Below are 22,247 nucleotides of genomic sequence, written 5' to 3' on the forward strand. Positions count from 1 at the left end.
GCAACCTCTTGGTGAATCTCTCTGAGTGTAAAAGGAAGAATTTTGTATCAGTTTATTTTGAATACAAATCCTTTATTTGTGTGTGAAATCTCTGTCTGCTGCAAATATTTTTTTTAAGCTTCCCTGTGCAAAGATCCTGTGTTTGAAACAGAGCATTGTCTCTGTGTTCTGTGTTTTTGGTTTTTGGTATTTTCCCATCAAAAATACCCAACAAATTTTAAAGTAATATCTTTTTATTAATGTGCGAAAAGTTGAAAAGAAAATTAATGTACATTCTATTGATATGTGCCATATTTTCGAAATTACGAACTGCATGAGGATTTTTCCAGTACTTGCAGCGTCTCGACCCTACACAGACCGGTAAATCTAAACTCTGGGCAATGGTTATACGGGAATGATGCACCACATAATTTCTACCCACACATTTCAAATTTCTTTAATTTCTACTCACAGATTTCCTTAACCAACAGATTGTCCATATTGATATTTTAAGTTGGTATCAAAGCCCCTCGGGGCCTGGCCCTCGTGGGCTAAGGAAAGTAAAGAGTTTGGTGTTTACTGTGTATGTGATTTTGTGTGTGCAGTTTTGGGTGTGTGAGGGCCAGTGATGGCCGATTGCGGTGACAGAAGATCTTTGTTGACAACCTTGGCCATGACCTGGAGAACTTGGGCTTACAATTCCGTTGCCCGATCTGGAGCAGACAATTTGTGGCTTTTTCCAAGACGAGGCTGAGGGGTTAGATTTTGATGGCTCAATTAGTGTTCTTTCAATTCCGGGCAAAGGTTGCCGTCCTCCCGGTGCTCAGGTTTACCTTTGCCAAGTGCATGGAGTGGCAACACATAGTTCTGTCACAGCAAGCAACTGTGCAAAGTTATATTACCTCAAGTGAGCTGCTCTCTAAATCGTCGGACGCGAACTTAACGAATGTCGCTACCGGCTGACTGGAGTTCTTGGTGACTGCCATAGAGCAAACTGCGAAGAGCAGGAATGAGGAGCTGAATTCGAGGAATATTAAAGACATCAAGGCCTGGATTAGTGCAGCGCTGACTCATCAGTATGACTGTTTTTCGGCTCTCAAATATGTGAATACCACCCAGGAGGTGGGAAGTGCCATGCAGGAACTGGTTACATTTCTGAACAAGACTAGTACTGCTCTTAGCATGGTCGATGCTCTGGATACTTACGGGAAGAATACGGTCATAAGGACGCCTCCCAAAACAGAGAGATCATCATCCAACTCATCTAGCACTGCAGATTATTCCCATTATTATAATAAAATTTGGGATTCATTAAACCTAGAGGAATTGATTCCCAACATTACTGTTTCCAATGATGGACCCACTAGGAGCATTCAACATGCGATGGACCGTGCACCGGTTCATTCTCATCAGAGATTCGTGATACGTATCAAGGTCGGTGTCTACAATGAGATTGTTAGGATTCATACCAATAAGACTAATCTCATGTTGGTGGGCGATGGCATGGATAGGACTGTGATCTATGAGTGTACCGTCCTTGCACTACATATGACTCTGCATCTGTTGCTGAGGAAAGAAATGAGCAGCTGCATTCTTCATTCAAGGAGGAGAACAACTTTGAGTTTGATTTGAAGGAAGAAGCATGGTTGTTTGTGCATATTTGGGTAAATGGTTTTTTCGTTGAAGTATTTTTTGGAATTTAAATTGATATATATATATTGAGATTAGCCACCTCAATATGAAGTTATTTTGTTAGAATTGGCTATTTTAACAAATGACAGGTACTTGGCGTTCTAATATTTAATTGATAAAGACAAAGATGCCTAGGATGTGATCAAAAGATGACGTGCACGAGCATAATCAAAGATTGGAGGATGATGGACAATCTAGTTTTGATGAGTTTGAGTGTGTTGTGGAATAGACTCACTAGTATGTTGTATTATGAGTCACACTTTTTAATTGTAAGCAAGTTTAGGATGGTTTTGTAGTGGTCGTTGTAGTGTATGTACCTGGTAACTCGAGAGTTGGAGTATGAAATGTAAGCCTTGTAAGGCATGTGTATCTCCATATAGTTCGTGGTAATCTAAAAACCACTTTGTATTTGCACTGTCGGTTTGTGGTATGCCAGAAACCACGTGTAACAGTGAAGTGGGACAGAGATTCTTGTAAACATGGTTTAGGGTTCGCTGACAAAGCCCTTGGCCCATGGTGGCTGGAGTGCCCTAGTGGTATCTCATTTTAACATGGTATCATTTTGACATAAACAGCCTTTGTCGCTGAATTGAGTGCCTTGGTGGCATTGTTGAGCCTTCATGGCTATGTTGAGCCTTCGTCGCTGAGTTGAGCCGTGCTGGTTGAGAGCCCTTGGAGGCATGGTTGAGGGTGATACGATAAAACCCAGTGCATGGTTATGGGTAATTCGACAAAACTTGGGTTAACAATGATGGAGGGGGATTTACAGGTTCAGGTGTGCAGTTATAATGGTTGGAAGAATCATGTATGTGAAGGACATCCTACAAGACTGGTGGTTGCAGCGGTTAGTACCCATGCATTCCGGTGGATGGTTGCTCCTTTATATGGACATCAACATATTCTTTTTGGTATATTTGACCACAAATAGACTTTGCAAACTGATATCGAGACAAGTACTCATTAAGGGGGAGTGTTGGAATATCTAATTCCTACTTGTCTCTAGTTGTGATTCTTTTTATGTAAGGAGTCAGTTCCTATTCTATAGGAGTTGGCTATATCTACTTGTTCCTAGTTTGGTGTGTGGTTGAGAGATTTCCTCAACCAACAAATTGTGTGTCCAAAATAGTCTCCTTATCTTGAGACAACACTTTGTATGTATGTAATCTTATTTTAATGAATAGAAGATGGATATTTTGCGTATTGATATTTTAAGTGCTTATTTATCTGAACTTCCTTTTTAGTAAATGGGTCGTTTGTTTGTAGCTATAAGTGCTCACATACGTTGGTGGAAGATTTTGTGTATGACAGGAGGAGTTTCTGCATATTGGAAATATTCAGGTTTACAGTGTTTATCATATAAGGTTCATTTCTCGGCTTTGTCATTTGGACACATCTAGAATATTGTTTCATCCTTTTTTTCCCCCTCTTGCAGCTCCATTTGTGACCCTATAACCATAGTACTTCCAAGACATGTTTAATATCCTCATATCTCAAATTCTATATATTATTATCATTTTCCTCATTGCTATTTATATCTTATATTGTATCATATGTGACCAATTGCACTTACTTTGCTCATGACCATATGCCTTTATGGATTCACATTCTTAAGATTGTCTATCTTTCTTCGCATCAAGACCAAAGGTCTTGTTTAGGTACCACTAACTACACATCTCTATGGAGGAAGTGGATTGGCTCTTTCACCATCTCATGGCGTTGCAAAAACTTTGGTTTTAGATGTTGCAATCGATGGTGGACATGTCTGGGCTGTTGTTGCTATTGTTGTTGTGATGGATGATACATCTGCTATTTTGCACAGTTGCATTGCATTTTTTTCTTGTCTGATTGTATTAGGTTCTGTGGGGGTGGTGAAATATTTCCGGTGGATCTTACTGGAATATCTCACATATCTATGTTTTCCAAGAAATTCAAATTTTCAGAGTTTGCTTGTCTATGAGGTTAATGGATGTTTTTACAAGCCCTTATAATTTCGCCACTTGAGGTTTTAATTACCCAACGACTATTTTCATTCCATCATGTTTGTCGGGATTTCCAGTTGGCCTGAGGTTTGTATTTTGGGATCTTTCCATATATCTACATTAAATTTTCCAAATTGGGAACTCGATTGGCAGCGGGGTGACACAGGGTATATGTGCCGTGGGCTTTATGTGCTGACCACCTTCGCTCTTGATGGGACAAGGGTCCTCATGGACTGCTTCCCGAGGTATTTCTTTAATCTTATATGTGTCCACTCCATTGACCACCTGATTAGGCTTGGGATCTCCTCCATATATTTATCCTACCTACCCCTGACACCAGTACCTTTCTTACCTACTCGTACCTTGCTTACCTACTCTGTTGCTTCGTGCTAGATCAGTCACCCCGGCTCCCATGTTTCCATCCAGGGGGCTGTGGACCTATCAGATATTTTCAAATCAGACACCTTGGAACATGAATCTTACATCAGAGCCACCCTGGATATTGAACTGGAACATCTAATCAGTCCTTCTCCAACCCCGCGACCAGCTCAGCGGACTTCCCAACCCACTCCCCACCTAGACACCAACATATCCTTTGAGTTCTGTGTAGCATCATTACTAACCGATGCAAAGAACATTCATCAACATTTACCTGAGGGGGATATTTGACTTGTCTCACATGTTGAACATTCATGAACATTTACCTGAGGGGGATATTCGACTTGTCACACATGTTGAACCTCCTCACTTTGTGAAGCGCCACAACATCACTAAGCTCCTAGACTAGAAACTCACGTCAGACAACCAAGACTTCTCCACAAACAAAGTTGTTGAATTCTGGATAGGACGTTCTTCTCAATCGTGTGATCAACCTATAGAAACGAGCACTGGTGGGTCGTTGGTGTTTCTCGGATTTACAGGAAGAGGAGATGTCAACATGGGTATCGACACAATGGAAATCGCTCCTTGGATACACTCCTATGGTCAACCACCTCATGAATTCTTGGTACAAATTCCACTTCTTACATTGGGAGGACATGAAAAAATCCATAGACTGTCGTGGGTTCGAGGGTGAAATTTTTATCTCTTCACCCTTGGTATATTGGTTTTAACCTCCTCAGAGATACCCCTCGCAACAAATTAATTTTGGTGAAGCTATCGGGGCTCCCCATTGAGTTTTCGACCATAAGCGTGTTTACACACATTGGAAATGCAGTTGTTGAATTCATTTATGTGGATCTGAAGTGTTTAGGGGCTAGAGACAAAAGGGTTTCTTGGATTTTGATAGAATGCAAATTATTTGGATGCTTTCCTACGCATATAGACTTGGTTTGGGATAAAATCCACATTCATCAGAGACTGGATTTTGGGATTATTCCATTTAGATGTCTTATTTTCCATCACACAGGTCATATTATGAAAAAATTCCCTTAACGACATAAGGACAAGGGTATTGTGGGCGGAGTTTCTGGTGTTTATGATGGTGCTGGAAGGGACGCTGATAAACAACATGGCCGAGGGATCGATAGACCCAGTCAAAAATTTCAGAAAACTCGCCAACAACAATCAGTTACCTCACCTTGCACCCTCCCCTCATCTCCTGGTTTGATGTTTAAGGAGTATCCATCTTCCACTTCCCCTATCGCTATACCATCCTCCCCCCTCACCTCCCCTATTGATTTGACTGACTCGGGTATATAGCATTTTTTTACCTCACCTCTGCTGCCTGAACCCGACCCCCCCCCCCCCCCCCCCCCCCCAAATATCCCCTCACACTTCCCCTCCATCGATTCTCAGGACATCACCTCCCCCGCCCTCCACCTCCTTGATGACTCTTGAGAAATTGGAATTCAATTCACATTCCTCCCTTATGTGGACTCCGGTGAATCCCACACATCCTCCCTTTTTGTCTCCCCACAGCTCCCCACCCTCCCCTAGACTTCCTATATCATTCCCCATGAACTCAGTGGTTAGCGACATTGAATTTCTACTTTTGAACCCCAATCTCGACCTGAAAAACCTATCCATCCACCAAGAACGTCCTTGGACCTCTCCGACTATCAGCCCCAACTTGGCTCTTAGTATCACCTTTCATCATCGAAGAAGTGAGGAAGTAGACATTTTTGACATCGGCCTAAAATAAAGTCCATCTCTTTTGCTAATTCTTCCTCCCTTATTGATATCCCTATTGGCACCTCATTTGAACCTCGAGCCCTTAGAGAAAATTCACTTAGCCTCCATGGGACACGACTCTCTTCCTTTCCCTTAATATTCGAGGTCTAAAGGACTCACAAAAATTATTCTCCTATAGAGAACTTTTCTCATTTTTCCTTCCCCACATCATCCTTATACACGAATCCATGAAAAATTCTCACTAGGTGCTTGAATACTTCAGAAAAAAATTTCCTGGATTGACATATGGTGGTTGTGGACTCCCTGGGACTTTTTGGGGGTTTGGCGTCACTATGGAATCCAAGATGGACCGTGGCTTTCCGAGCTTTTAGATGTTTTGCAGGTATATTTATCACTAGACGTCTCAGGGGACTGGCTCGTAGATTTCGTATACTTAATCTATATGCTACATATCAGGATAGAGTGACCTTTTGGGACTGATTGGAGTCATCTCATATTCTCAAAATTGGATCCCTCATTGTGGCGAGAGATTTTAATGCCACTTTTACACTGGATGAATGTTTGGGATCAGTTCGCAGGAAGGATCCCCTTGCGAAGAGGCTTCAGTCGATCTTCAATGATAACAATCTGATGGACATTTGACCCCAAACTACTATGCCCACCTGGAAGGTTCCCACCATATTTTCAAGAAACTTCATCGGTACTTTGGCCACAAAAATATGATTGAGAGAATGGGATTCCTACAATCGGATGTCCTGAACACTTTTATATCTGATCACCTACCCATCACATTACTATGGAGGAGAGGGGATATGCATTTGGGCATGCCATTCAAGTTCAATCGAATTCGGTTGGAGGATACATACTTTAACACCTTGATTCAGGATTTCTGGACACACTACAGGGAAGTGGACTAATCTCCCATGTAGGCCATACATGGGAAACTACATTCCTTGAAATCGGAAGTCAGAAAGTGGGAGAATAAGAATAAATTGGACATGATTAAGGAATTAGCGGACATAAATAAGGAGATGCAAAATCTCGGTCAGATCTTGGATGCAGGGAAACCTTTACCAGATCTCATCAAGAACATGGAGGAGTTAAGGAAAAGAAACAAAGGACCCTACATATTCAGGAGGTCACTTAGCAAATGAAAAGTAGGGCACTGTGGCTAAACGAGGGGGATAGGAATACCAAATTTTTCCACAGGTGTTATAGACATATTTGGGCACTGCAACCCCAATCACATATGTCCATAAACCAAGGGCTTCTAAACCCCTAAAAGTTTTGTTTCGTACCCTAAAGGAACAAGGTCAACTGATTACATCATTTCCCAGAAGTTCTCCCTGAAAAACTACTCATAACTCGTCAAAACTAGACCATAGAGACTGCTCCATGCTAAGGGTACGATGCATCTCACTTGCAACACACAAAGGGTGCGATGCATACTGAAAATCCCTTTTGTAGGGTGCGATGAGCGAGAGTAGACAAATGGTAGAGGAAGTTTGCTAAGTGGAAACCCAAGGAATCTTCTAGAAACTTCCCCTATGACACTTGCCTCTCTGAATTCACCCAGGCATGAGTAAGAGATCATGAAATCTCCAAGTGGAACCAAGAACTATCAGTGAAATGAAACTAATAAAAATCCCAGAAGTTGACTCACCCACCTACAAATATCTATATATGGATCCCTCATCCTGGAGATCCAAAGGTTGGAATTTGGTATTTTATAAGGAAGTGTTGTTGGTTTCTTTGTGAAACATTGTATTATTTGGTGATCTAGCTTTTCATGAGGTGAAGAGGGCTTTCATGCTGGGAGGATGGCGCTGGATCAGACAACTTGTTTGTAATCCTCTCTTCTACTACTTCTATCAATAAAGCTATTTGAGTTTTCCTCCATATACTTGTATATCTTTGAATCTTGTATTTGTGTATGAATTTGTATGGTTAATGTACATCTGATCCTATATTGTTTATGGTTTTAGATCTCTATGCTTTGATGGTATTTTGTTGCTTTGGCTCTATAGGTTTTCTTTGAAGTGGGACAAGTGAGAAAAGGAGTGGCGAAGGCTCTATCAAAGGAGAGAGGAAACAGGCAAGGAAACTAGCAAAAGACTGAGGTTGGTACTCTCTGCTTCTCTCTCATCTATCTCTCATAAAGGAAAACACAAGTGACTTTAAATTGTTTGTTTCTAAGATATCTACCCGTCTTAGTGGGACTAGCAGCTCTGAATGGACACTAGTTTTCCCGATAACAAAATGGCGACTCTGTTGGGGAATGAATAGTTTGATTGTTAGTTACTGTTGTTTGCTTTATAAACTACAAATGGAGCCTAAAGTTAAGCTAGCTAGCCTTCAAACTGCTTTTGCTATGCAACTGCAAAGTAGATCAACGCTGCTTCAGTTAATATCCGAGTTGGTTTATGAACTGAACATCTACTTGCAAACATCCTAAGTGCCCTTGTGGTAGCTCAAATAACCTCATTAGATCAGCCCTTATACTTTGTGTTTACTGTCTATCATTAGCTCAGCCTAAATCCCTGAACTTAGCTACAAACTGTGAGTGAAAATCAAGCTCAATCTCATCCCTGGACCATCGCACTGTCTGTTGGGGGGAAAAGTATCTAATGCAGAATGCCTCTATCCCACTCTGAAGGTGATAGTACTCCAGCAACAACTGAATGCAAAGCTATTCAAAGTTTCTTCTTTATGAGATGAGAGAGGGAAGAAAAGGATGATCTACTAACCGTTATCTTGCGCTAATAGTCGATCCAGTCTTCACTCCTTGCCGCTTGCTCCTAGCTCCTTGCCCTTTCACTGGCCCAGCTACACACAGATCCTGTAAAAGCACAAGAAAAGGAAACTACAAGAAGCATACATCTATAATCGATTATAGGATTAGCATAAATCAAATATACAAGCATCTATTCATCATAAAGACACATGCATATAGAAGAACCTCAAATACTTTATTGATAATAGAAGTAAAGTTCTGAGAGAGTTACAACCACAATGGGCCCAATCCAGCAACACCTCCCAGCTGAAAGAAATCTCCTCTTCACCTCCTTCAAGCAAAACACCCAATAGTTCTATACACAAACCAACAACACTTCCTTACTTGCACAAAATTCCAGCCTCCCTAGACCTCATGAGAGAGCTCTATATATAGGGTTTTGGAGAAAGGATGAGTCATCTTGAGACTGGCCTGAAGCTGACTTGTGTCCTCTCCCACTTTAGTTAATCTTCAGTTCTTGAGTCCACTTGGAGAATCTTGCTTCCACTTGGAGATCAAGACTCTCTTACTCATCACTAGGCGAATTCCTTGACCCAAGTGTCAGTTTGGAAGCTTCCTGGGCAGTTGACACCTTGCAGAATGACTGTGCCACTTGGCCAATCTCGCCCAGCGCAGGTAGCCTTCATTAGTTTTGACCTTCAGCGCAGGTACAAGGAGGAGCAGTTGACATTCAGCGCAGATGCTCAGTGGAGCAGCTGACATGATCCAGAAATAGCCTGTTTTTGAGTGTTTTTGGGTGGAGAACTGATTCTCAGTGCTGTGGTTTGCAGACCTTGTTCCTCTAAGGGTAAGAACAACATGTTTAGGGACTTTGGATCCCTCAGATTATTGACATTTCATGCTCCATGCTGTTAGGCACAAAAATGTCTATAACAGCTGCCCCCTAAAGTATGAGGTCGTTTATCGGGTGAAATGCTTTATTAGGAGGATCCGAAGTTCATTCAATCGCTGAGAGGTGCCCTGCAATAAAATACAATACAATACATTATTTTTCATTCTGCTTTCATGATCTAGCTGAGGCGGGCATTCCCATGCTCAGCTTTATAAATTCATTTTGGTACACATAACAGACGACCGTCTGATTATGGACTAATAATTCTCTGCTGAAATTATCATCCTTTGAGTAGGATGATCATCTGCTGCAATGATGTACATATCAAATGTCTTTATATTTCCTGAATATATATCGCAGCCCAGATGGATGAAACTAGATTCGGGGTCTTCAATCTCGTTCGATCTTCACTCTATGTACAAGTCGATCCATGTGAGAATTTCGCTGAAGTCGAACATGGAAAGACATCGCTTGATTACTGGTCAATAATGTAAACCAATAATGACAATGACCCTCAAGGTACTACAGTACAATTCACGTGGTGTGAATAAAGGACTTGGTGTCGAACACCATGCAAAATCTTTTGGTCGAAGGTCATTGATGTATACCTGTCGCCGGAAGTGAGAAACTTGCCATTGAGGCATGCAAGCTTCAAAGTACTCGGGGGGTGTTCCTAGATCAACTTCTTGGATAATGAGCTGAAGTTGACAAGAAGCGAACCGTCAAAGGAGGGCCTTAATGAATCCCACATCAGTGACACGGAACAGAGCTAATGACTTTAGTGGAGGTGAAAACAAACTGTGAGATATGATTCAGGGTGGCGATCATGGGTGGATGAAGGATAATGTATGGCAGTGGATGGGACACGGTTGACTCTTTCTGAACACATCTCTTGAACATATAACGACACCGATGTGATGGATCGATAGCATTACCCCAAATGTGGATGGTTTGGCGAGGACCATGGTGATGAGACCGGTGAATGAAACAACCCAACCCGATGTGATACGGAGGACAAAGTGTCATGTTCAAGAGCAACTTGCTACCATTAAAGCTTTGAGGTTCTCCCAATTTTTCCCCAGTCATTTCTGACCAGTACCTCTTTATTTTTGTCAAGCTTGAGGAGGATAACATATGCTTGTTCTATAACCTGCCCTTCGGGCAAGCCCATCGCTATGTTTTAACAAGCCTAGCGATAGGGAAACTCGTTCTCGTCTAAAGACAAGTTTGTCGCTATTTAATCATTTTAACGAGTCTAACGACAAGGAAAACTCGGTCCTTTTCATTTTTAGAGAGTCTGAAAAGGTACAGAAAGTTAACTCCAAAATTCCTTTTTCGTCATCTAATCCCTTAAGTCCGAAAAAGTATAAAACAATACAGAACGGATGAGTTTTCGATAGTTTTAACGAGCCGAACAAAACAAGCGCTCGATATTTTTGTGCAATAATCCCTCAGGTCCAAAACGATTAAAATCTAGAGGAGGGATAGCTCTCCCAGTCGTTTAACGAGCTGGAAGGCCGAAACTCGGCAATCTTTTCATATTTTACGAGTCAGTTGAAAAGAGCTTAAAGAAGACTCACCTTCCGAGGAATGAGTGATGAACAGGGATAGCAGCTGATTCCAGGTACAGGTTGGAATTTTCCAATCACGGCAGTGTCACAAGGATGGCTAGGTGAAATCACTCTTCGCAGCTGTTCCTCAAAATGGGTAAACAATCATATGGAGGTGAACGATCGACCAACTGAAAGTGGAGGTGGCAGGTGCAAAACACGACCAAGGCTTTTATGGTTGATCAGGTTACATACTTAATGGTTATTTACCGAGATGGGTTCATTTTTTAACGAGCTTGAATGCGCCAAAACACTGCTCAATGATAAGTCTGCATGCCCCCAACATAATAACGTAAATCGAGGTGCATGCCACCCAAGCTTCATTGCATTCAACTTGGTGGTTGGAATGAAGGTTTACCTTTGAGATTTGGAAAGGGGATTGTTTCATTTTTTAATGAGGTTGACATAGTAAAAGAACTGTCCTCCTGACTCCTTGTTTCATTCTTTAACGAGGTTGACACGAGATAAGAACCGTCCTCGGAGCCCACTGTATTTACAGTATTTCCATTAGGGCGATGATCCATGCTGACAAAATGTTTAGGAATCTTCCGAATCCATTAGATATAGAAGATTTCATATTGTAGGTTTCCACTGTGGCCACTTCCGCCAGATTTCTTGCAGGCGGTAGGGCAAAAGTACCCATTAAGGCAGGGTCTTTTAGGAGACCTACTCCAATATTTTGAAGCGAATGATCGCTTCCATGGATCATTGGAATGCTTCCCGTAACTTGTGAATTGTCGGGGAGGAAAGTTTGTTGGTCGACGACTGTAATCCCTCGAAAGGGAAATGCAATCTTCCTGAAGTAGGTCGACACGACTGCGGCCATGGCATATATCCAGGGCCTTCCTAGTAGGATGTTGTAATCGAGGTTTCCATCGATTACTTCAACATCAACTTCTACTGTTTTGCCCCCCAGTTCAACTTGTAAGTTACTTAAAATCCCGTATGGAGTGTATGATCGTCCATCAAATGCTTTTAACATCGTTGACGTTTTTGACAAGGGTGGTGAGCCTAAATTTTTCCAGCAACTTGTTGACATAAGACATGTAGATGCCCCCTCATCAATAATTGTTCGGTGAACAGTTTTGTTGAGGGCTTTCACTTGAATAAGGAAAGCTAGTTGAGCTGGTAATTGAGGGTCATATCCTTTATGATCAAAGGCCACAAGATTGGAATCCATTGGGCCAATCCCACCTATTGCTGATAATAAAGCTTGCTCTTGGGAGGGGCAATTTTGCGGTACCTCAAGTGTCGACATAACGGACGGCGATTGGGTCAGGTCCTCTATCTGTGCTATTTTCGCACAAGGATTAAATGTCAATTTGTGTACTGCTCCCTTTTGCGACTTTATTATTGGCTCAGGGACGATGGGTGGCACAACTTCGGTCAAAGTTGTTGTCGAACTACTAGGTTGTTCATTAGCCTTGTTGTTTGACAGCTTTGGATTCTTGTAATCCTTATTCCTTGTCAAAGCATTAGTTTGCTGCTTTGAGGTAGACAACATAAGCACTTGGGATCGGGAAGCATTTTGATTAGCAACCAGATTTTGACCTGGATTAGGAAACGGATCAGTCAATACTGCTGGGGTTTTTGAACTCTTAAAGAGTTTCTTAACTTCATCTATATGTGGACAATCTTTCGTCCAATGATCCTCATCGCATATATGACACCCTGCTGGGGGTTTCCTTTTTCTCCCGTTATTTTTCTTCTTGCCCCCTGGTTGCTTCAGTTGTTTGCCCTTGTCGGTTGACATGGCATTTACTTCTGAGGCAAGAAGTTCTTCATTTGCATTTTGACTATAAATTTTGTGCTTGCCAATCACGCCATCACCGGCGTGAGAGTCATTGTTTGATTTAGGAGGAGGAGGAATTAAGAATTCCGGTCTAGGGGCGTCAGGTATTTTGTCGTAGAGCGTGCCGGACTGAGTATAGACCAAGTCCAGATATTGCGCACGAGCGATAACCTGCTCTTCCGTTACGACTCCCCCTTTGCCACATCTTCCGTGATGGCAGGAAGTAATGACTTGATAAACCATTCAGCTAATAGCTGATCGGGAACGTACGTTTTTACCATCCTACGACGACGTCGCCACTCATGTATATGATCAGATATGTGGGTGGCAGTCGTCTGTTTAAAGTTGGTTAATATTTCTGTTCCCGTTTCATACCTTATCGGTAATTGAAAATGGGTTAAGAAAGTCGTGGCTAGGGAACTAAAGTTGTCGAAAGAGGCTCTTGGCAATTCAATATACCATTTAGCCGCTGGACCTGTCAATGTCCTCTGAAAAAGGCGAAGTCTTATCGAATCATCGTTAAGGGTGTTCGATGAACACCACAGATGAAAGGTCATCACGTGATTCGACGGGTCTTCACCTGGATTTCCATTGAATTTAGGAATGTCAGATGGAAGTTTATGAGGAATCGCTGGCCACCAAGGGGCATAAGCAATCGGATCATTCGTTAACCGATGTAAATCAGGTAACGCTAAAGTCGCCACGAATGGTAACTGTTGATTCAGGTTAGGCGAAGCGTAACCAGGGTACGATGGAATCGCTTGAGCAGTGGGTCTTTGCATACCAGCATAATGTAATTGATGTTGGTATGATTGATACGGTTGATGGACTTGACCACTGTAAAGTGGTTGGTTTTGACCGTTTTGGATATACGGTTGTCCACTATTCGCAAAGATCTGATGCTCAGAACCTTGGTATACTTGCTGGAACTGCGGTTGTTGGTATTGTACAAGCCATGGTTGTGACGCCATGTTCTGTTGCGCCATGCTAACCATTGGACCAAGGTGTGGGGTAATTGTACCCATTTGTACCTGTGTCGCCCCACCAGTTGGCGATTGTGGTTGTGACCCATGGTCAAGTGACTGTTGCATTACAACCTGAGAAATCTGAGGTTGACATGTAACAGGTATCGCTTGAACTTGAGACACAGTTACAATAGCCGGTGTGGTTGGGATATTCGTCACAGGTACACACTGTTGCATAGAATATACAATCCTTGGTTGCTGAGGTAGCATAGGTACCCAACTACTTGATGCAATTCCAGTATAACCTGAATACTGTTGAGAACTGCCATATGGATATCCTCCCGGAGGAGGTAATGAAAGGGCATACTGCCCCCCATATGGTAGCAATCCGGAACTCAGAGGGATTGTTAGTCCTTGAGGACTAGATGGCCCAAACTGACCTCCATGAGGATCAATCTGTCGAGTTTCAACATAAGAATTACCGGGTATTACTCCGGATGAACAAACTGGAACAGACCATACTGTCGACATAGTCCCTTGGTGGACTCCTTCTAGCTGTTGAGAGCTAGTTGGGACAGCTGGTATGCCGGCAAACATCGTTGGAGTGACGGCAGGGGATTCTGCTGTCGCTGTGTCATTTGACACAGTCCTAGATGATGACGGTTGTTCAGACATTTTAAGTCTATCCAATAGATTGCCTAGCGATTCTACAGGAACTTCCACTTGTGGTGGACTAACTTCTGATGAAGGAAATAGAGTGACCCCGACTCCAAAATGAGTTGGAGTACTTGCTTGCGGATCCTCTGCAATTTCCTCTATCGCAATCAAACCCGGTGGAAGAGGAAGACCGTCAGGTCCGTAAAATATTTCTGGTGCCGAAGAAGTGGTTGCTTCGACAGCGACAGTTGTTTGAGGAGCAAAACTCTCTGGACCGGTTACCGATGGAACTGGTTCAGTTACACAAGTGTTTGCCCCCAGACTAGGATCAATATTACTGTCCTTCTGTGGCTGTTGAACTTCTTCTATAGAGGCAGGGTTTCCAGAAATGTTAGGAGTAACCGGAACCTCGGATGTAGTAGGAACACTTGTTCTAACTTTCAAAGGAGATTTAGAACCGGTTAAACGAGTTCGCTTTGCCCGTACTGTTTTCGATTCCGGGGACAAAGACGGTTGACTCGCAAGCCTCCGCGAACGACGGATTTTCAATTGACTTTCTTCCACGATTGCGGATTACTCGATCAACCAAAATATTAAAAGGGGAAATTTGTGTTTCCGAATTGAATGAATTTTATTAGACGCTTTTAGACACAACTTGCTTTTTCACTTTTTAAGAGTCGAGAAAAAGCTAAAGATGACTCTAGTCTCCTTCGATGTATTAACGAGCCCGAAGTGACAAATGCTCGGTTGGACTTTTTCAGTTATAGAGTTTGAAAAAGGCCAAAAGAAACTACTCTGGAGATCTAGGCAGAGGGTGTGCCAAACCTTTCGCAAAACCACAGAATACGTTTTACGGTACGAGTGGTCGATCTTCGTGAATGCTGTGTTCACTGCATTGCGATCAGTAGGGCGGTCGACACGGTTTCCTATGGATAAAGGCTTTGATCCTATAGGGGTCTCCCAATATATACGCGACGGTACGTGGGAGCACAAGTCCGTATTAGTGCCACCGACTCTCAGGAGGAATCACCCACCTTCGTCGAGATCGACAGTCACTATGTTTAACGATGCCGGAACACGTCTCTAGCTTAGACCTCTAGATGTTTGCGTTATGTTTCAAAGCGTTGTTAGGTTCATTCAATATATTTTAAGTTGATCTTTTTTAAAGTTTTCCTTTCAAGGTTCACCACGAGATGTATTGATACAAATTCCTAAATGCAGTCTAAGATGAGAAGCAAGCTTTTCCAATCTTTTCGACTTATGAAAATCTTAACTACTGAGGGAAAGAGAGACAAAATCCTTTTCACACAGATCAAAGAGCACTCACTAATGCACTTTTTCCCTAAATCAACATACAAACTTAATGCAAAATGCAAAAATGCAAGTATTTCTTTTCTCTTCCTTAATGTTTGATGAAATACAGAAAGAAAGTTGTTGTATAATTTCGAATTCAGTTTCAAGCAAAAGCAAACAAGTTTGTCCAAAATCGAAAGACACCTTACGATTCACTTTTTTCGACACTTAGAAATATATAAATTCAAACCATATAACGAAAGCGACAAACTCAATCAGCTACGAACAGCAAATAAACTAACTCTTAAGATCAAAACGACACTTAATCACAGGTCTAGATCTAAGAGGTCAATGCAAGACTGGTTCACTTTCGTTATGGGAAACTGTAAATGACACAAGAAATACAAAAGAACAAATACAGTTTCTTTATACAACTGAGGCGGAATAATGACAAAGGAAGATGATTTCAGATAGGCCTACTGACTGGCAACAAACAGCAAAAACAATAGTGAAAACAAGGCAAGACACAGCAGGAAACCTCAGTAACTCAAGCCAAGACTGGTCCAGCGCAGGTAGCCCCTTCGGGAACTGCGCTGAAATACAGACTGCCTTTGTACAGCCTGCAATGAAGAACGAGACTTTCGTCCGTCTTAGTTTCTGGGTCACAGATTGCTAAAAAATTCACAGTTTTTGCTCAAATCAAAAGCTATCAGTCAAGGACACACTAAGGGATGTAAAGGAGGATGAAAAGCTATCACTAAGAGCTTATTAGAGTCCTTGTGGATCAGCTCTTCAAATCATAAACTTGCCCAGAAACTGAGCTAGAGTAGCTGCCCTCTACTTTGTGTTTTATGGACTCAAACACAGTTCGATTCGGTACTCCCTTTGTTTATGAAATGAATAGCAAGAAACAAAACAAACCAACAAGATACGCTCCCTAGTGGAGTCGCCAATTTGTTGGGGGGAAAAGTATCTAATGCAGAATGCCTCTATCCCACTCTGAAGGTGATAGTACTCCAGCAACAACTGAATGCAAAGCTATTCAAAGTTTCTTCTTTATGAGATGAGAGAGGGAAGAAAAGGATGATCTACTAACCGTTATCTTGCGCTAATAGTCGATCCAGTCTTCACTCCTTGCCGCTTGCTCCTAGCTCCTTGCCCTTTCACCGGCCCAGCTACACACAGATCCTGTAAAAGCACAAGAAAAGGAAACTACAAGAAGCATACATCTATAATCGATTATAGGATTAGCATAAATCAAATATACAAGCATCTATTCATCATAAAGACACATGCATATAGAAGAACCTCAAATACTTTATTGATAATAGAAGTAAAGTTCTGAGAGAGTTACAACCACAATGGGCCCAATCCAGCAACACCTCCCAGCTGAAAGAAATCTCCTCTTCACCTCCTTCAAGCAAAACACCCAATAGTTCTATACACAAACCAACAGCACTTCCTTACTTGCACAAAATTCCAGCCTCCCTAGACCTCATGAGAGAGCTCTATATATAGGGTTTTGGAGAAAGGATGAGTCATCTTGAGACTGGCCTGAAGCTGACTTGTGTCCTCTCCCACTTTAGTTAATCTTCAGTTCTTGAGTCCACTTGGAGAATCTTGCTTCCACTTGGATATCAAGACTCTCTTACTCATCACTAGGTGAATTCCTTGACCCAAGTGTCAGTTTGGAAGCTTCTGGGCAGTTGACACCTTGCAGAATGACTGTGCCACTTGGCCAATCTCGCCCAGCGCAGGTAGCCTTCATTAGTTTTGACCTTCAGCACAGGTACAAGGAGGAGCAGTTGACATTCAGCGCAGATGCTCAGTGGAGCAGCTGACATGATCCAGAAATAGCCTGTTTTTGAGTGTTTTTGGGTGGAGAACTGATTCTCAGTGCTGTGGTTTGCAGACCTTGTTCCTCTAAGGGTAAGAACAACATGTTTAGGGACTTTGGATCCCTCAGATTATTGACATTTCATGCTCCATGCTGTTAGGCACAAAAATGTCTATAACACTGTCTCTCATTAGAAACCTGGATGCATCACACCTCCCGTGTGCTGCAGGTGAGATGCATCCCTATTTCCCTATGTTATAGGTGCGATGATTGAGTGAGACTGTTTCTGCCTCCATATTTTGGTTTTTCTTTCATTGTTTTCATCTCTATTAAGTAGTTTTGTTGTCTATGATCAGTATATCACTGTTGAAACTCTCTTCCTTTACATTATTCAGCCTCCATTGATAAATAATTGTGAATTTTTTTTATGTATTCTTCATCATTTACAATTCTCCTTTGCAAATGGTAGCTTAATCGAACTGTCATCTTTTCATTTGAGAGTGTTGCAACAGTCGTTTTCAGTCAAAGAAAGGAGTGTCGTAAAATCTTCCTCTTTTAGATAGTCGATTACACTTTTTCTATTGTATTTGATTTGAATTATCAATTTTTTGAAGTGTCGAAAGTAGTTTTCAAGTTGAAATTGAAAGTGTTGTCATAGTCTTCCTTTCGTTTTTGAAAAGAAATTGCTAAAGTGTCACTTTGAAGAAAAGTAACTCAGATCTGTACTTAGTTTTCTTTTTGTCATTCACACATTAAGGAAACTGAAAAACAAATACATGCATGTGCATTTGCATTTAGACTACATGCGGAAATTGATTTAGGACAGTGCATCTTAGTGTGTGCTCTTTGCTCTATGTTGAAAGAATTTTACTTCTCTTTCCTTGGTAGCTAGGATTTTCATTGCTAAAAGAAAGTAAACGACTATTTATCATCTTAGATTGCATATTTAGGAATTGTATATCTACATCACACGGTGAACCTTAAAGGTAAACTTCTTAAGAAATATCAACTGTAAAATAAACCTCAATGAACATAAAAACACTTTGGAACCTAACGCACAACATCTAGAAGTCTAGGCTAGAGACGTATTTCAGCGTCGTAAAGCCTGGTAACTATCATTTTCATCGTAGTTTGGGTGATTCCTCCTCTTTGATATGACAAGTTCCAGTACAGACTTGTGCTCCCACGTACTATCGAGTATATATTGGGAGACCATAATAGGCTGATATCCTTTATCCTTAGGAAGCCGTGTCTACCGCCTTATCGATCGCGATGCACTGAACACAACATTTGGGAAGATTGACTGCCATACGTAACAAAATATTTTGTAGTTTTGTGATTGGTTTGGTAATCCCTCTGTCTAGATTTCTAGAGTAGTCACTTTCATTCCTTTTCAGACTCCTTAAAATAAAAGGTCCATCTGAGCACTTGTCACTTCAGGCTCATTAAAAATTGAAGGCGACTAGAGTCATCTTTAGCTTTTTCTCGACTCTTAAAATTGAAAAGGAAAGTTGTTTCAAATCGTCATAAAATTTATTTTAATCGGAATAACATCATTGTTTCCTCGTTGGTCTTAGGTTAAGAAAATGGAGTCCACCAATAAAGCATTTCCCCTTGGAGGGAATCCTAGTCCTTTCTCTTCTTGGGGAGATGTTGGTGCTCCACATATGGCTACATTTTCCCTTCCAGGACTCACAATTGGCCTGCCAGTATGGCTTTTCTCGACCTTTGTCATTCAAAACACCGCAATTCCTTAGCAATCAAATCAGCAACCAGATGATACTAAAGTCGCTCCCCCACCTTCTACCTCGTTTACTTCTCCGTCTCCTTCTTCCTCTTCGCTTGGTGAAGCTAGTAATGCTAAAAACCAAGTAACTGAGAAGAAGAAGAAAGGGAAGGAGAAGAAGAAGAAGAAGCCAACGGCAAAAGGAGGAAAACATGCATCATCTGGCGAAAATCCATACACTACACCATCCAAACCTAAATCTCCATGTGTCATTTGCAAAGGATACCACTATCATCGAGATTGTCCTTGCATCCCACAGATCTTAAGGGACTGGTCTCCCCACTTGCACAATCCGGTATCTTCAACCTCTAATGATCATGTTGAGAGCACACCATCAACTAGTGAAAACGAAGTCAATGGACAGAAAGGAAGATCTAAATTTCCTTGTAGACTGTGTGAAGATGATCATGCCCTCCACCGTTTTCCTCTCCTGGAAGAAGCTAAAAGAGTCTTGGATAACCATCCTGCTTCATTGCAGCAACTTCCTCCTAGATACAGGAAACTCTTGCCGAGTCCATCGCTAGTTGAAAATCCGACTGACACACCTTTTTTGTCAGTCGAAGCACCTACCATTGAAGATAAACCCTCGGAGTCAACACCGGACCAAAGTCAGCAGGTCGAGATGGCAGTCGACCCAGTCTTGTCTTCAGAAGGTCCACCATCAGATGATACAGTCACCAAAGAGAATGAGAATGACATCGTTCAAATTCTTTTTGTTAACACGGAATCTAATGAACATGGGGGAAATCTACCGGTTCCTTTACCACAGGAAGGAAGTTCATCAGAGATTCATCCGGCTGTTTATTTGGTCCCTCCTCCAAGCAATCTAGTCGTTTCCTTCGATTGGAATCTATTAGGTGTTGGGGTGTGTTATACTCTTTCCATGTAGTTAATAGGGGGTTTGAAGGGCACCCGTAACCCCACTTTATGGGGTCCAGGGCAGCGCCCCGGAAAAATTTTGGTTTTGGACCATATGTTAGGTTGGGCGAACCCACCTATGGTTTTTTGCATGATTTTCACACATGTTTTTTGGACGCGATGGTTTTCGGTCCATGGTATTGGACGCGATGGTTTTTCGGTCCATGGTATTGGATGCTTCGGCATGTATAAATATGTATTGTAACATTGAAAGGAAAATAAGGAAATAACAAGCTGGTAGTCCCGGTTTTGGGATCCAGGGAAAAATCTCTGTGCATGTGTGTTTTATGGGTTATGCTCTCGCATTGTTTATTTTCTTTGTTTAAGAATTCGTATGCAGGTAATTTCTGTACAGGGTTAAAATCTACATTTGGTATCAGAGCTCTTTTGGCTTCAAGGGGACGCCTTTGTTGCTAAGGGGTTTCGCTCGGGCCTGTGGTAGACCCTGTTCAGTGGGAGATCTGCGAGATCGATTTTGGTGGTGAAAGAAGATGGCGAGCAATGGAAAGATAGAGATTGAGAATTTCAATGGTCAGAGTTTTGAGTTGTGGAAACTCAAGATGGAGGATCTGTTGGTGGATAAAGATCAGTGGATCGCGGTAGATCCAGGTACTCAACCATCGGGAGTGACCGATGAAGAATGGAAGAAGTTGGATCGGAAGGCAAAGAGCACAATACGATTGTGTGTCTCAGAGTCAGTATTGCTGAATGTATCAGGGGAACCTACGGCGAAGGCTTTGTGGACCAAGTTAGGGACTTTGTACCAATCTAAGTCTCTGGTGAATAAACTGTTCCTGCGGAAAAAGATATATAACCTAAGGATGGAATATGGAGACTCGGTGACAGAGCATCTGAATGCATTTAAAACTGTGGTAAGTCAGTTATTATCTGTTGATATTAAAATCTCAGATGAAGATAAGTGCATCAGTCTGTTGTGTTCTCTACCAGATTCGTGGGATAGTCTGGTTATTGCAATAGGTAGCAATGCAACTGCTTTGCAGTTTGATGAAATAGTCTCAGCCTTGCTGACGGAGGAGATGAGACGGAAAAATATGGACAACCATAATGGTGATGCCTTGTCTGTACGAGGACGGTCCCAGAATAGAAACAAAAATAAGTCATCGAGTGGGAGATCTAAATCTAGAGGGAGATCTAAATCTCCAGGAAAACCTATAAAGGTGGTGTGCTGGAAATGTGGAAAGGAAGGGAACCTCAGAAGGGATTGTAAATCTAAAGCTCCTGATAAAGGAAAGGGATTTGATGATGCTCCTTCTACAGAGGCGAAAACCACCTCAGATGAAGGTGGGGATGTGTACTTGGCTTCTTCAAGTACACATGTAGATCATGAGGCATGGTTGATTGACTCAGGTACATCCTTTCACTTCACTCCCCATAGAGAGTGGTTCTGTGAGTATGAGAAATACGATGGTGGTGATGTCTTCTTAGGAGATGATAGGAAGGCTAGAATCATTGGTCGGGGAAAAGTAAAGTTGAAGTTGCAAGGTGGAAGGGTTAGAACACTTCCACGTGTTCTACATATTCCTGCATTGGCCAGAAATCTGATTTCTGTAAGCAAGATGGATGATGTAGGTGTAAAGATGGTGTTCGAGAAAGATACCTGCAAGATGGTTTGAGGAGCACTGATATTGATGCAGGGAGTTCGGATTGGAACTCTGTACAAGCTGCAAGGTAGCACTGTTGTTGATGCGTGCAATAGTTGTATGGTTCCTGAAAATGGAGTAGAAAATCTAGTGGTCTCTGGAGAGAAGACCATGTTGTGGCATCAAAGGCTTGGACATATTGGAGAGAAGGGCCTTCGAATACTTCATGGTAAAGGTATGGTAGAAGGTATGAATGATAGCTCTCTGGATTTTGATTTCTGTGAAAACTGTGTGTATGGGAAGTAGAATCGGGTGAGTTTCCCCTCTGGTGGTAAGAGGACGAAACATATATTAGAGCTTGTGCACAGTGATGTGTTTG

This window comes from Pinus tabuliformis, chromosome 9, assembly GCF_031772625.1.
Source record: "Pinus tabuliformis cultivar Carrire ecotype Pingquan chromosome 9, CPIR1, whole genome shotgun sequence".
NCBI classification, from domain to species: Eukaryota; Viridiplantae; Streptophyta; class Pinopsida; order Pinales; family Pinaceae; genus Pinus; species Pinus tabuliformis.